Raw genomic sequence first — 13,136 nt, 5'->3', positions numbered from 1 at the left:
CTCCCAGGGAACCAGCTCCCCTTCCTGGCATGACTGCTGCCTCTGCTTGATGCTCCCCACCAGCCCACCCACCCATGTGCTGGCATAGTCCCCACTCACTCACAGGTAGGCAGGGCAGGACGACACTGGGCTGACAGCCCTCCAGAGATCATTTGATTTAATCCTTGCAACCAGCCAGTGGGAAAGATATCATTGTCTCTATTTTACAGATGAAGATACTGAAGCTCAGAGAGGACTAGGGTAATTTAGCTGGTTAGTAGTGAGGCTGGAACAGATCAAGATTGTGTGACTTTATAAGTCACCATGCCATTCTACTGCCCACTTTTACTGTTAGCTCAGTGCTAGGCCTCTGGGCTCAATTTCTGGTCTCAGGAATAGAGATTCCCCAGGGGTCGTCTCTCCTGGAGGCAACCTGACCTCACAGGCAATCTGGTTTAGAAGGGAGTTGGTGCTGGTGATTAACTGTTCATACCTTAACTGAGGGACTTGAGGCAGTGGTGGTGCAAGAGTCAGGACCCAAAGGCTCCCAAAGGGGAGGACAAGGCAAGGCATCTGACCAGGGCTGCGGTCTGTGTGACCCAAGCTCACTCACTTGACCTTTCTGTGTAGCAGTTTACTTATAAAATAAGTAGGACCCTAGGCCCCCCTATCCCCTTGCTTCATAGGGCTTAAAGAGAGAATGAGGAAAGAAGGAAGGAAGGAAAGGGACCTTCATTGTTAGTGTGTGTTAACATCTCATTGGTTAGGACTACAGAGGATAATACCCATGGAGGTGCATGGAGAAGCAAAGCCTGTTCAGTGTGGAACAGGACTCTGTTTATGTCACTGTTGTTGCTGATGTTGTGGTTGTGCATCTGCCTGACATTTGAGAACTTCCCTTGGAAGTGGCATGGGCCTCCACTCCAGCCTACTACTTACCTCCAAAGTCAAGGTCAGCCTCCTGCAGGAAGGCTTCTCAGATTAACTTCAGCTGCCTCTAAGGGGCCCCTTCATGGAGGCCTGGGCCTTGGCTCCTGTCTTGAATGAGCTGCTACACACTCATCCCACTGCAATATTGGCTAAATAAAAGAATATGTTCTTTTATTACAGGGTGGCTCACGCCTATAATCCCAGTAACTTGGGAGGCTGAGGTGGGAGGATTGCTTGAGGCCAGGAATTCAGTATCAGCCTAGGCAACATAGGCAACATAAGGCTCCACCTCTAAAAATTTTTTTTAATTAGCTGGGCATAATAGCATGTCCCTGTAATTCCAGCTACTCAGGAGGCTGAGGTGAGAGGATCATTTGAGCCTAGGAATTTGAGGCTGCAGTGAGCCATGATCGTGCCACTGCACTCCAGCCTGGCAGACAGAGCAAGATCCTGTCTTGAAAGAAAAAAATGCTGGGTATAGTGGTTCATGCCTGTAATTCTAACACTTTGGGAGGCTGAGGCAGGCGGATTGTTTGAGCCCAGGAATTTGAGACCAGCCTGGGCAACACGGTGAAACCCCATCTCTACAAAAAGTACAAAAATTAGCCAGTACGGTGGTGCATGCCTGTAGACCCAGCTACTCGGGAGGCTGAGGTAGGAGGATCAGCTGAGCCCCAGGGCAGTGGAGGTTGCAGTGAGCTGAGATTGCACCACTGCACGACAGTCTGGGTGACAGGGTGAGAACCTGTCTCAAATAAATAAATAAATAAAATAAAAGAACATGTTAAGGAATGGCTAATGAGGGTAGCCCCTCCCTTATGGTTTGGAGCTGCTGCTCTGGTTCAAGCAGAGTGCTGGTTGTCTTACCATGAGGCCCCCTGCTGCTAATACTCAAAGGCAGCATAGCAAGGTGGTGGAAATACAGTCACGTGTCACTTAACGATGGAGACACATCCTGAGAAATGTGTCAGGTGATCTCATCGTTGTGCAAACATCGTAGAGTGTACTTACACAAACCTAGATGGTATAGCCTGCCACACACCCAGGCTGTATGGTAGAGCCTTTTACCCTAGGCTACAAACCTGTACAGCATGTTACTGTACTGAATAGTGTAGGTGATAGTAACACAGTGGTAACAACATTCACCCAGTTGCCCAAACCAGAAGCCTGGATGTCCTTATCAACTCTCTTCTTCCTCCTTCACCCGACACACTCCACATGCAGCCAATCACTTGGCCTTGGTGTCTGTTTGCTTCTCTCTGATTCCCTCTCCCTCCCCACACCGCCCTGGTTCAAGCCACCAGCAGGCACAGTCTGGGCCACTGTAATCCCTGTTGGTCCTGTCTTCAGACTTGTTCCCCTCTGGTCTCTTCTCCCCACAGTTGCTATAGAGACCCCGCTAAAGTGCAGGTAGGATGTGTCACCTCTTCAACTCCTCATTGGTGCCCTATTGCTAGGATCAACCTGCATTTCCTAAAAAGTGAGCAAAGCCTTTCATGATCTGATGTTCCCCTGTCTTCCCTCTAACCCTCCATCCAGGAAGTCCACACTGGCATCACATTAAACTGCCTCAAAGGCTCTAACTGGCTTAAAACAGACAGGTCAGGTTAAGACTTGAAGTCAGACAGGCCTGGGGTGGAGCCCCTCCTCCACTGCTGGCCATTCACATGACCTTAGGTGAGGTGTTTTTCCTCTCTGAGTCTCAGGTTCCAATCTGTAAAATGGGATTAATAATGCCCAGTGCTTGCTCTGAGGATTAAATGAGATAGTGTGCACAAGGTGTTTATCTCAGTGACTTCCAGGAAGTGTCAAGAAACGTGAGCTTCCAGATGGCTCCAGGTGTTTCTGCTTTGACTCCAGCAGCCCCCTGGCCAGAATGCCCTGCCTTCCTCCTTCCCTGTCGCTTCAATGACTTCTTCCGACACTCAACTCATATCACATCCTCCACGAAGCCTTTCTTAACCCTCTTCCTGGTCTCCACCCACCAACAGTATGCTCTGCACACACACCTGTCACACCAGGTCCTGAGGGGCCTGTGTCCATCCGCACGTGGTCTTCCACTAGGTGGAAGCACCCTGAGGGCAGGGCCATGTCTCTTCTGCCCTTGCATACTGGTGTCTGCTCCAGGCTTGGCACAGAGAAGCTGCCCTGGCAGTGTTTGTGAACCAGCAAACACCAGCAGATGCACGGCCTCTATGGTGCCCACAGCTTAACCGCCTCTCCTTGCCTTTCAGCCCCTAGACTTGGTGTCCTTAGAGGGCCCTCACTTCTGAAGAAACTTGAGTTGCCACAGGGCCAGCCAGGGGCTATTTCTGACTCTTGCCCAAGAGGCTGAGAGGGGTCAAGAGGGAAGACCAGCCTTGCACCAGTCACTATTGCCAGGAGGAGGATGCACCCAGCAGCCCCTGTATCAGAGGATGGCAGAGCAGGGAGGAGGGTTTCCCAGAGATGGTCGCTCCCTCTCTATTTTATAGAGAGCTTAAGTATCTTATTCAGGGTCACCCAGCCAGTCCAGGCAAGAGCCACGGTTTGAACTCAGGCACTGTGGCTCCAGAATTCATGCTCCTATCCATCCTGCTGTACTGTTCTCATAGAGTGTCTGGGTATACTGTGGGCTGGACCTCGTCCTGTCCACTAGTCACTCTGTGCTTTAAGCTCTCCTAAGGACCCGTGGTCTTCCAGCTTCTGCTCACATGTGCTTATTGCCTCCTACCAAGGGTCATTCCAACTTTGGACAGAGCTAACTTTTCAATTGCCTTTTGTGGACCTGGAATTATCCTTCTTGAAGCTTTCACTCAGGCGTCTCTAGTCCGCCTGTGGCCATAGAGAGCAATTCTTCCTCCCCTCCCCTGCACCTTGCAGACATCAGCACTTTACAAAGTTGAAAACAGTGGCCAGGAGCTCCGTGGCTTCTCTTCTTTGAGGTCATTATTCCCAGGTCCTCAACTCTTCCTTATATGCTGTGGCTTGAGGTCTTGCACTACCCTGGCCATCGTCTGAAGTTTTCTAACTTCAAAGTGGGCCATGTATCAAAGTCTCCAGAGAAGAACACTTTGACCCTAGTGTGGCCCAGTTATCCCAGAAGTGCAGACAGTATCACTGCTTTTGCTTCATAAAAGTAGCCTAACACAGGTTGACTCCCTAGTGTCTGCGTTACGTAGCTGAATTAGCTGGGCCTGAAGGTTACTCTAAGCCCCACGTCCTTCTCTCCCTTTTATGGCCTTTGGTCAATAGAGAAGAGGAATAGAACAGAAAAACAAGAAGCAAGTTGATATCATGGAAAGGCCCTTGGCCTGCCAGTTCCTGTCCCGACTCTATTACCAGGTGACCTAGTAAGTCACTTCCCCTCTTTGGGCCCCAGTTTCTTCATCTGTAACATGGGAAAGCTGGGCTACTTCTTATTCTATGATTCGTTCTTCAACTTTACCTGGCTGAGGAACGGGAGCCTTAAGCAGATGAATGCATATATCTCCCTTATCTCCACTGGCACCGTGGGTCCTCCTACTGTCACTATTTTGCTGAGAGGACAATCAAGGCTCAGAGGTCATGGGACCTGCTCAAGGTCGCATGGCTCAGTAAGTGGCACAGCTGGGATTCCAGCCCAGACTTTGCTGATCCCCACATCAACGGTTCCCCCAACACATGTCACTGCCTGTTTAAAAGGGAGAAAGGACTTTCGAAGATGCCAAATCATTTTGAAAACAAATCCTGCAAACATTCCAAACAGTGCAAACCTGATGCTCATTGCATCTTAATGATGTTCTCTGAGTCCAAGAAGGGTCATTACAAAGGGAACACAGGGAATCTTTGACTCTGAGGCCTTGCAGAAAGGGGCTGAAATTGCAGTGAGGAGTTTCCTGAAGTTCAACCTGAGGAAAATGACTGGCCCTACTGGAAGTTTCATGGCCTAAGGCACCCAAAGGCAACCTGTAAGAACACAGCAGGGCCTACCTGCCATACACCACTTACCTAGGGCCTTACCTGAATGCTAAGGAGGTAGAATTAGAGGCATGAAAGACTAGGTAGAAAACAGTTGGATAAAAAAATGTGTTTGTTGAATGGAGTAAACTCTTGTGTGGACAGGCAGTGGGGCTTGCCCTGGAAACTCAAATCTGAGGCTCTGGAGTGACTCAGCCTCTCTGGCTCACGTATTTTTATTTTTTATTTTTATTTCAAACATACATATTTTCTGAATTTATTAAAAGAACAAAACATCCTAGGTCCCCTACTCCCGAACTCTCCTGCTGTGAGGAGGTTGAAGTTGGTCACTAGAATGGGGCTATTAGAAAGATTTTCTTTGCCACCAGATGTTCCGCTCCTGATCTTCCTGCCTTAAAGGCAATCCCTTGGCACTACTTGTTAGTGTCAGCAACAGTGATGCTTTGGTGCTTCGATCGACCCAAGTCTTTGAAGCAGGGGAGGGAAAGGTAGAGGACTGAGGAGGTGGCTGAAGCATCCTGGCATTCCTGGTGTTGCAGAACCAACGTGTATCCGGAAGAGTACAGGGAAGATGACTTAGGAGTGGAAGAGAGCCTGGGGCACAAACGACAGCTAGGAGGAGGGACAGAGGGTCGGGACGCCTGGGGTGGAGAACCTCTGTGTTTTCCTGTCCCTCTCACACTCGCGACCAGGAGTCTTGGGATGCTTGCGTGTCACCTGAAATTCTAGGCTCATCCAACAGTGCCACCCAGTGGCCACATGGGTGCAGGGACGTGCCTAAGGAAGTGGAAACCAGGTGGGAGGAGAAAAGAGCCTCACCAGCTCAGAAAAAGAGAAAATTGAGTTTCTTTCTGCCTTGAGGATGTGGTATAGGGCTCCCCAGGGGTCTTTGGACCTGGGCAGAGCCATGGTTTAAGGGTTCTGCATGCCTCAAAGGAATTCCTCTCTTCTCTGAACTCTGGCCATTAGAATCTGCTGGGTTAAACCAGGGATTCCGTAACCTGCAGATTCCCAAGTCAGCCTGGAGAGATGGGGCATCTGTAGCCCCTGGCCCAGGCTTCACTTCCTGAGATGATGAGGGGCTGGGAATGCAGCCCCACCCCCACCCCCACCCCCAACACCCAGGTTCATCTAGTCAGAGTCAGGGGCCGTGGCAGTTGTCAGCTCAGCTCTGTGGGACAGCAGCGGAGAGGGTGGAAGTCAGAAGGCGGAGTGACTTCGTAGGGGGCTGCATACCACTTCCCTTCTCTGCCAGCTGCACCTCTCCGAAGTCCAGCAGCTTTCAGGAAATAAGGAAAAGTTCTTTCTTTAAGAAACATGGGACCCCAGAATTAGATCATAAAGAAGCCAGCATGGTTCCTAAGGAAAAAACAACAGAGCCTGGGAACAAGGGTCTAACTGAAACTCTCCAGGCTATGTGAGAAGGATAATTCCTAACAGAGGCAGGTGCTATGTTCACTCCCATTCAACAGTTACAGAAACAAGCTTGGTGAGGCCGAGTGGCTTGCCTGTAGCCACATAGCCAGCAGCTGGGTGCAAAAGGCAGGAGCTGAGTCATGGTCTGTCCTCTAGCCCCAGCTCTAAACCAGGCATCGAGCCAAGCACTGTGGGGGACACACAGAGCGTGGCACAGAGGAGGTGCTTGATAAATACTAGTTCCTTCCCCAGAAGGATGGATAAGGAAGCAGAATTATCAACAATTGACTCTAACCCAAGGCAGAATGAATTGGCTTAAATTGAAGAATAAAGTACAAAAGCACCTAAGAAGAGGAAAGCCTTCACCAAGGATGGACATTGAGAGATGTCTTTACGGAGGAGCAGAATGTCCAAAGACCCCGAAAGAGGTGTTGAAGTGAAGTTTGGGCATTCTGCATGGGCAGTCTGCATGCCTTGCTGCCTGCTTCGTTCATTCACTCCCTGGAGAAGGGCTCTCTGGAACAGCCTATCTCACACTGTGTGAGGAGGGATTTTGAGGATTTTGTTCTCTCCTGTACCCCCAGTGCCTGGAGCACTCTGGGAGCGTAATACGTATTTGTGAGCTAAATACCCAAATGGGTGAGTGGATTCCAGGAAAAAGGCACAACAGGGACAGACCAGAGAGGTAGCCTCACCTGTGCCAGGGACTCTGTGCCAGATGGAGTGCCAGGAGCGAGCACTGTGGGAGGACATGGTAAGATGAGAGGTCGATGGGGGAAGACTGAGAAAGGCCTTGAAGTCATGCTGAGGAGTTCAGGTTGTCCTGTAGGTGATAGGGAGCCATTGAGAGTTCTGAGTGGGAGAGACAGGATCCAATCTATGTTTCAGAAAGATAACTTGGGAAACGTAGAGTATAGTGGAAAGGATGGGTCTAAGAGCAGAGGCAGGAAACTGGTAAGGAGGAGGTTGCTCCCCCTCAGAGATGTCAAGGGTCTGGACTCAGGCCATTTGTTCAATAGGCGAACGGTAGAAGGGATGAAGGCAGTGATGAAGAGAAAAGCACCAAAAGGGAGACATTACAGGGGGTGTAGGATTCAGTGATCAGCGAGATGGGAGAGGGAGAGTGTGGAGGGGCCTTCGCAGGGCTTCAGAGGGGTGGTGTGCACAGTGCATGTGCACCTGTGTGTGTGCACTCATGCATGTGTCAAGGGATGGAGCTCACATGGTGGGCAGTTCTGGCATACATGGGGGTTTGTGGGGCTGCTCTGATAGGCCTGTTTCTTGTCAACAGGGCAGATGGCAATGCTGACCTGATGCTCAGGAGAGAGGTAGAGGGTAGGGAATGGAGAGTTGAGAGTTATCATCATGGAGAGGTCATTGAAGCCAAGGGTGAGAATGAGATCCCCCAGGATGAGAATGTAGATGGAGTGAGAAGAGTAGAGAGGGCCTGGGTGCGGCGGCTCATGCCTGTAATCCCAGCATTTTGGTAGGCCAAAGCAGGAGGATTGCTTGAGGCCAGGAGTTTGAAACCAGCTTGTGCAACATAGTGAGACGCTGTCTCTACAAAAAATAATTTAAAAAAATTATCTGGGAATGATGGCACCCACCTGTAGTCCTAGCTACTTGGGAGCCTGAGGTGGGAGGATCACTTGAGTCCAAGAGTTCAAGGTTACAGTGAGCTATGATTGTGCCACTGCACTCCTGGCTGACATGTAAGTGACCTGTCAGTGTGTGAGAAAAGGCATTTTATCCTCTTTTAATTCCTCTCTGGAGAGTGGAGCCTAGAACCCTGACTGCCTCTGACCTGGCCATCCAGTTGGGCTGTGGCCCTGGAATATGACTGCCTTCCCTCCGTTCTTTCCCTGTGGAATTGCTGCTCTGTGTGGGCTTCCTTTCCTTTCGGAGGTAGGATGGGGAGGCCTGGGTGGCCCTCAGATGAGAAAAAGACCCAGGAGAGCCACAAAAGGAACATAAGGAGAGGATGGAGAGGGTAGAGAGCCCTGCTCAGGTGCACCGAACATCATGACTTAGAGTCTAATTGGCAGCTCAAACATGGCACATCCCAAACCAAATTCTTGCTTCCTTCCCATGCCCCCACACCTGAACCCCCATCCCTCTGAGTAGCACCACTCCTCCCTCATCCAGTTGCTCAGGCCCAAACTCCGGGACACAGCCTTTGGCTAATCCAACAGGGATTCCTATGGCCTCTGCTTTCAGACCATCTTCTGAACCAGATGTCTTATCTCTTCCGGCAGGCGAAGCAAACCTGGCCCCAGATGCTCTCCTCTCACCTGGGCTCCTCACAGGCCTACTTGTTCCTATTCATGCCCTCGCAGAAGCCAGAGTGATTTTATAAACAGCATAAATCGAGTTGTTTTATGCCTTTGTTCAAAGTCCAGTAGTTGTTCACTGCTCTCAGAACTAAGCCTGAAGTCCTATGGCCCAGAAGGCTGTGTACCGTCTGTCCCCTGGACACCTTTCTGACTTCATTTCCAACCACCCTCTGCAGCTGCCTCCTTGCTGGTCTCCACACCCAGAGAATGCATCCCTGCGGCCTGGCTGTCCCCACTCCCTGGGAGACTCTACCCCCAAACATGCTCATGACTTGCTCCCTTCCTTTATGGGGCCTCTGCTTACACGTTACTTCCTAGGAGATGCCTGGCACACACTGGGAAAACGAATGAATGCATGTATGATAATACCGGTTTTAACCTTGTGCCTGGCACATAGGAACTTCTTACAAGCTCTCCTGTCTCGGCTATGAAATGTGCTCCCACTCCCAAGGGTATGGCTGCTTCTTTGTAAAGGAGGCCCCATCTACACATACAAGGTGGAAATCAGCTCTGAGGAAAAGACAGACGCACGAGCTGCCACTGGCCGCCAGAGGGCGCCGCATGCAGCGGTATCTGCACACTGCGGCTTGGGCGGCGATGCAGCAATCTGGGAGGGCTGCAGCAGTCAACGCCCACGCAGCAGGGAGAGACCGGGAGTGGACAGCCACAGGCAGGGCTTCTTAACCAGCCGCGCCTGGCTCCCTGCGCATCCTGTATCCCGGGTCCTAAGGGCTCTTAAATAAAAGGTCAGGGGAGATTTTGAGGGTTTGATATTTTTCGCCACCTATTTGTTAAGCCCTTAAACCCCAGCACTTTCAGTCACCTGAGGTCACATCTCTGACAACACCTCCCCTTCCGCATTCTAAAAATACAAAACCCAGAAACAGAAGCCTTAGTGTGGTTAAGTAACATACAGTCTCTGCCTGACAAACCCCTCAGCCCTCCCCTGGACAGCTCCCAATCTCTCCAAGCCGACTTAATGTCCTAGGAGACCACCTCTCCCTGTTCACGTGCCCTGTAGCAAATGCTGCTGTGAACTGCGATTGTGTGAGCTTCCTGAGAGCAGGTTAATGAGAGAGAGAGAGAGAGAGAAATTTGGTGGATATGCAGGGCAAGGAGGTTCCTATTAGACTTCTCAGGCCCCAGACCAAATTGGATATCCCTAACATACCCGTCCTCACACATCCCGGCCTCTCCTTTCAGACCCTCTCTTCTCCTTTCCCTCTGTGTGAACCATGTCAGGCAGGTTAGCCTTGGAGGCTCTCAGTGTGGACAGTGTCTTAGAGATCCCCTCACTGTTCTTGGGTGCACCCGGCAAGCACAGGTTCCAGGAACTCACTGATCACCGCCCCATCCACAGCCCAGGTCTTCCTGTTGTTTTGTGGTCTACTGTGATTGGTGGGAACGTCTGCCCACCTTAGCCAGCAAACTCTGTCTCCCAGGCATGGCTGCCCATCGTCTCACCTGTCTTTCCCATTGCGCCTTCTTGGAGGTGAAAGGCTGTGCTGCTAAGAACCTCACTTGGCAGAAGGCCAGAAAGGAGGGCTGGGCAGGGCAGGGTAGGGCCTGAACAGTGAGCTGTTGGTCTAGGCAGGGCATGAATGAATGGTGAGCTGTTGGCCTAACCAACAGATGGTCTGAGGTGAGGATGCAGGGTGGAGTGAGTGCCAGGGTCAAGGTAGCATTTGAAGTGGGTAAAGTCGGTCTCCTAGGTGCTCCTGTCTTCCACATAGCTCCTGAGTTTTGTTCATTATCACTGAAAACTCCTTTTAAAATATCCTCCCCACACACCCCCAGCGGCCCCGTGTGTTGGATCATCTTGCCTGCAAAACAAACTGCTCTTATTATGTAATGATGAGTGAGTGTGTCTATCTCCACCTTAACAACCTGAACATTTGTAACAACCAACATAGCTTCTGGCTGGTGCAAGAGGCTGTGGACTGCCTCACTCTCACTAAAGTGTGAGAATTCAGCCCCAAGTAGTCACTTGACATTCTGTTTTGCCTGGGCAGGCTTGTCACATGTAACAGTGTGACTTTCTCTCAGGCTTCTTGAAATTCTAAAATAACTGAAGTGCCTCCATATGACCCTCTTGGACAACAAATCTCTGAGGATTCCTGGGTGTGGATACTGGCTTTGGTGTCTGACTTGCTCTGTCCTGCAGAGTCCCACTCCTTGTTTTCTGGGTGGGTAAGTGTTCATTAGCTAATTTTTTTTAATGGTTTCCATAAAAAATGGAGTAGTGTGCTAATTTTAACCATAGCTTCACATGGCATAATGCCTTAGCCCAATAAAATATATAAAATTGTATATACAGCCTGATTATAACTTCATTAAAAAGCAACAACAAGGGGTAGGATTTCTAGCCATGGCAGAGTGAAGATAAAATTATATGCTTATATTAGAAAAGAAGATCTTACATCAATGACCTCGTTTCCAACTTAAGAAACTAGAAAAAGGAGAGCAAGTGAAACCCAAAATGAGCAGAAGGAAGGAAATAATAAAGATTAGAATGGAAACTGATAAAACAGAGAACAATAGATAAAATCAATGAAATAAAAACTGGTACTTTAAGAAGATTAATAAAATAGATAAATATCTAGCCAGTCTAACCAGAAAAAAGAGAAATAACTAATATCAGAAATGAGAGAGATGATATAACTATTAATTCTACAGACCTCAAAAGGACAATGAGGGAAATTCTAAACAACTTTAGGCCAATAAATTGGACAACTTGGTTGAAATGGAGAAATTCCATGAGAGACATAAACTACCAAACCTCACACAAAGGAAACAAATAACCCAGTACCCCATAGTTATTTAAAAAATAAATACATAGTTTAAAACCTGCTTAGTTTTAACTAATTTTCTTAGTTAAAAACAAAGAAAATTCCAGGTTCAATTGCTAAACTGACTAATGCTACCAAATGTTTAAGGAAGAAATAATTCTACACAAATTCTTTTAGAAAATGGAAAAGATAATACTTTTCAATCCATTATGTGAGGCCAGCATTACACTTACACCAAAACCAGACAAAAACATCACCAGTAAAGAAAACTACAGGACAATATGCTTCATGAACATAGACGTACAAACTGAATAAAAACATATGAAATCAAATACAAAATAATAAGAAAAGAATAATACATCATGACCAAATGGAGTTTATCATAGAAATTCAAGGTTGGTTTAACTTTAAGAAATCAATGTAATTCACCATATGAAAAATATGAAAAAGCAAAACCACATGATCATCTTAATAGACAGAGAAAAATGTTTGACAATATTCAGTATTCACTTGTGATAACATCTTTCAGCAAACTAGGAATAAAGGGAGTTTTTTTGACCTAATAAAATGCATCTATAAAAAACCTGTAGCTAACATTATACTTACTGATGAAAGACGGAATGCTTTCTTTCTAACATCAAGAAGACAAGGATTTCTGCTTTCACCATTTCTATTTAAGATTCTACTGGAGCTTGTACCCAGTACAATAAGGTAAGGAAAAGAAATAAATGGCATCTAGATTGGAAAGAAAGAAGCAAAATTATCTTTATTCACAGGTGGCATGGTTATTTATGTAGAAAATCCAATGGAATCTACCAAAAGAGCTACTAGAATTCATAAGTGAGTTTAGACAGATGTCAGAATACAAGATCAATGTACAAAAATCAATCATTTTTCTAAATACTAACAACAAACAATTATAAATTGAGATTTAAAAACCCCATTTACAATAGCATTAAAATATAAGATACTTGGGGACAAATCTGAGAAAGGATGTGAAAGGCCTATACACTGAAAATTCTGAAACATTAATGGCAGAAATGAAAGACCTAAATAATTGGAAAAATAGACTGCATTCCAAGGTCAGAAGATAATATTGTCAAGACATCACTTCTTCTCAAATTAATCAACATATTCAATAGAATCTCAATAAAAATCTTGGCAGAATTTTTAACAGAAATTGACAAATTGAGCTATACATTACTGCAAGGAACCTAGAATAACCAAAGCAATTTTGAGAAAGAACAAACTTAGAGGGCTAACACTATGTTATTTCAAGACTTACTACAAGGCTACAGTAATAAAAACAATGTGGTATTGGTGTCAAGATAGACAAATAGATCAATGGAGTAGTAAAGAAAGTCCAGAAATTGATTCACACATATATGGACAATTGATTTTTGATAAAGATGCAAAGGTAGAAAGAAGTCTTTCTACAAATGGTGCTGGAACAACTGAAGAGCTATATGCAACATGAACACATGTATATAGACCTTTTCCTAATGTCATAAACAAAAATCAGCTCAAAATGGATCATTAGACCTAACCAAAAGAGCTAAAACTATATAATTTCTAGAAAAAACAGAAAATGTTTTGACCTTGTGACCTTCGGTTACTCAAAGATTTCTTAAATATGATGCTAAAGAAGCATGATGTATAAAAGAACAAATTGATAAATTAAACCTCGCTGAATTAAAAATGTTTGCATTTCAAAGCACCATTAAGAAAATGAAAACATAGATCCAAGCTA

This window comes from Pongo pygmaeus, chromosome 1, assembly GCF_028885625.2.
Source record: "Pongo pygmaeus isolate AG05252 chromosome 1, NHGRI_mPonPyg2-v2.0_pri, whole genome shotgun sequence".
Lineage (NCBI taxonomy): Eukaryota > Metazoa > Chordata > Mammalia > Primates > Hominidae > Pongo > Pongo pygmaeus.
This window is presented reverse-complemented; position numbering follows the sequence as displayed.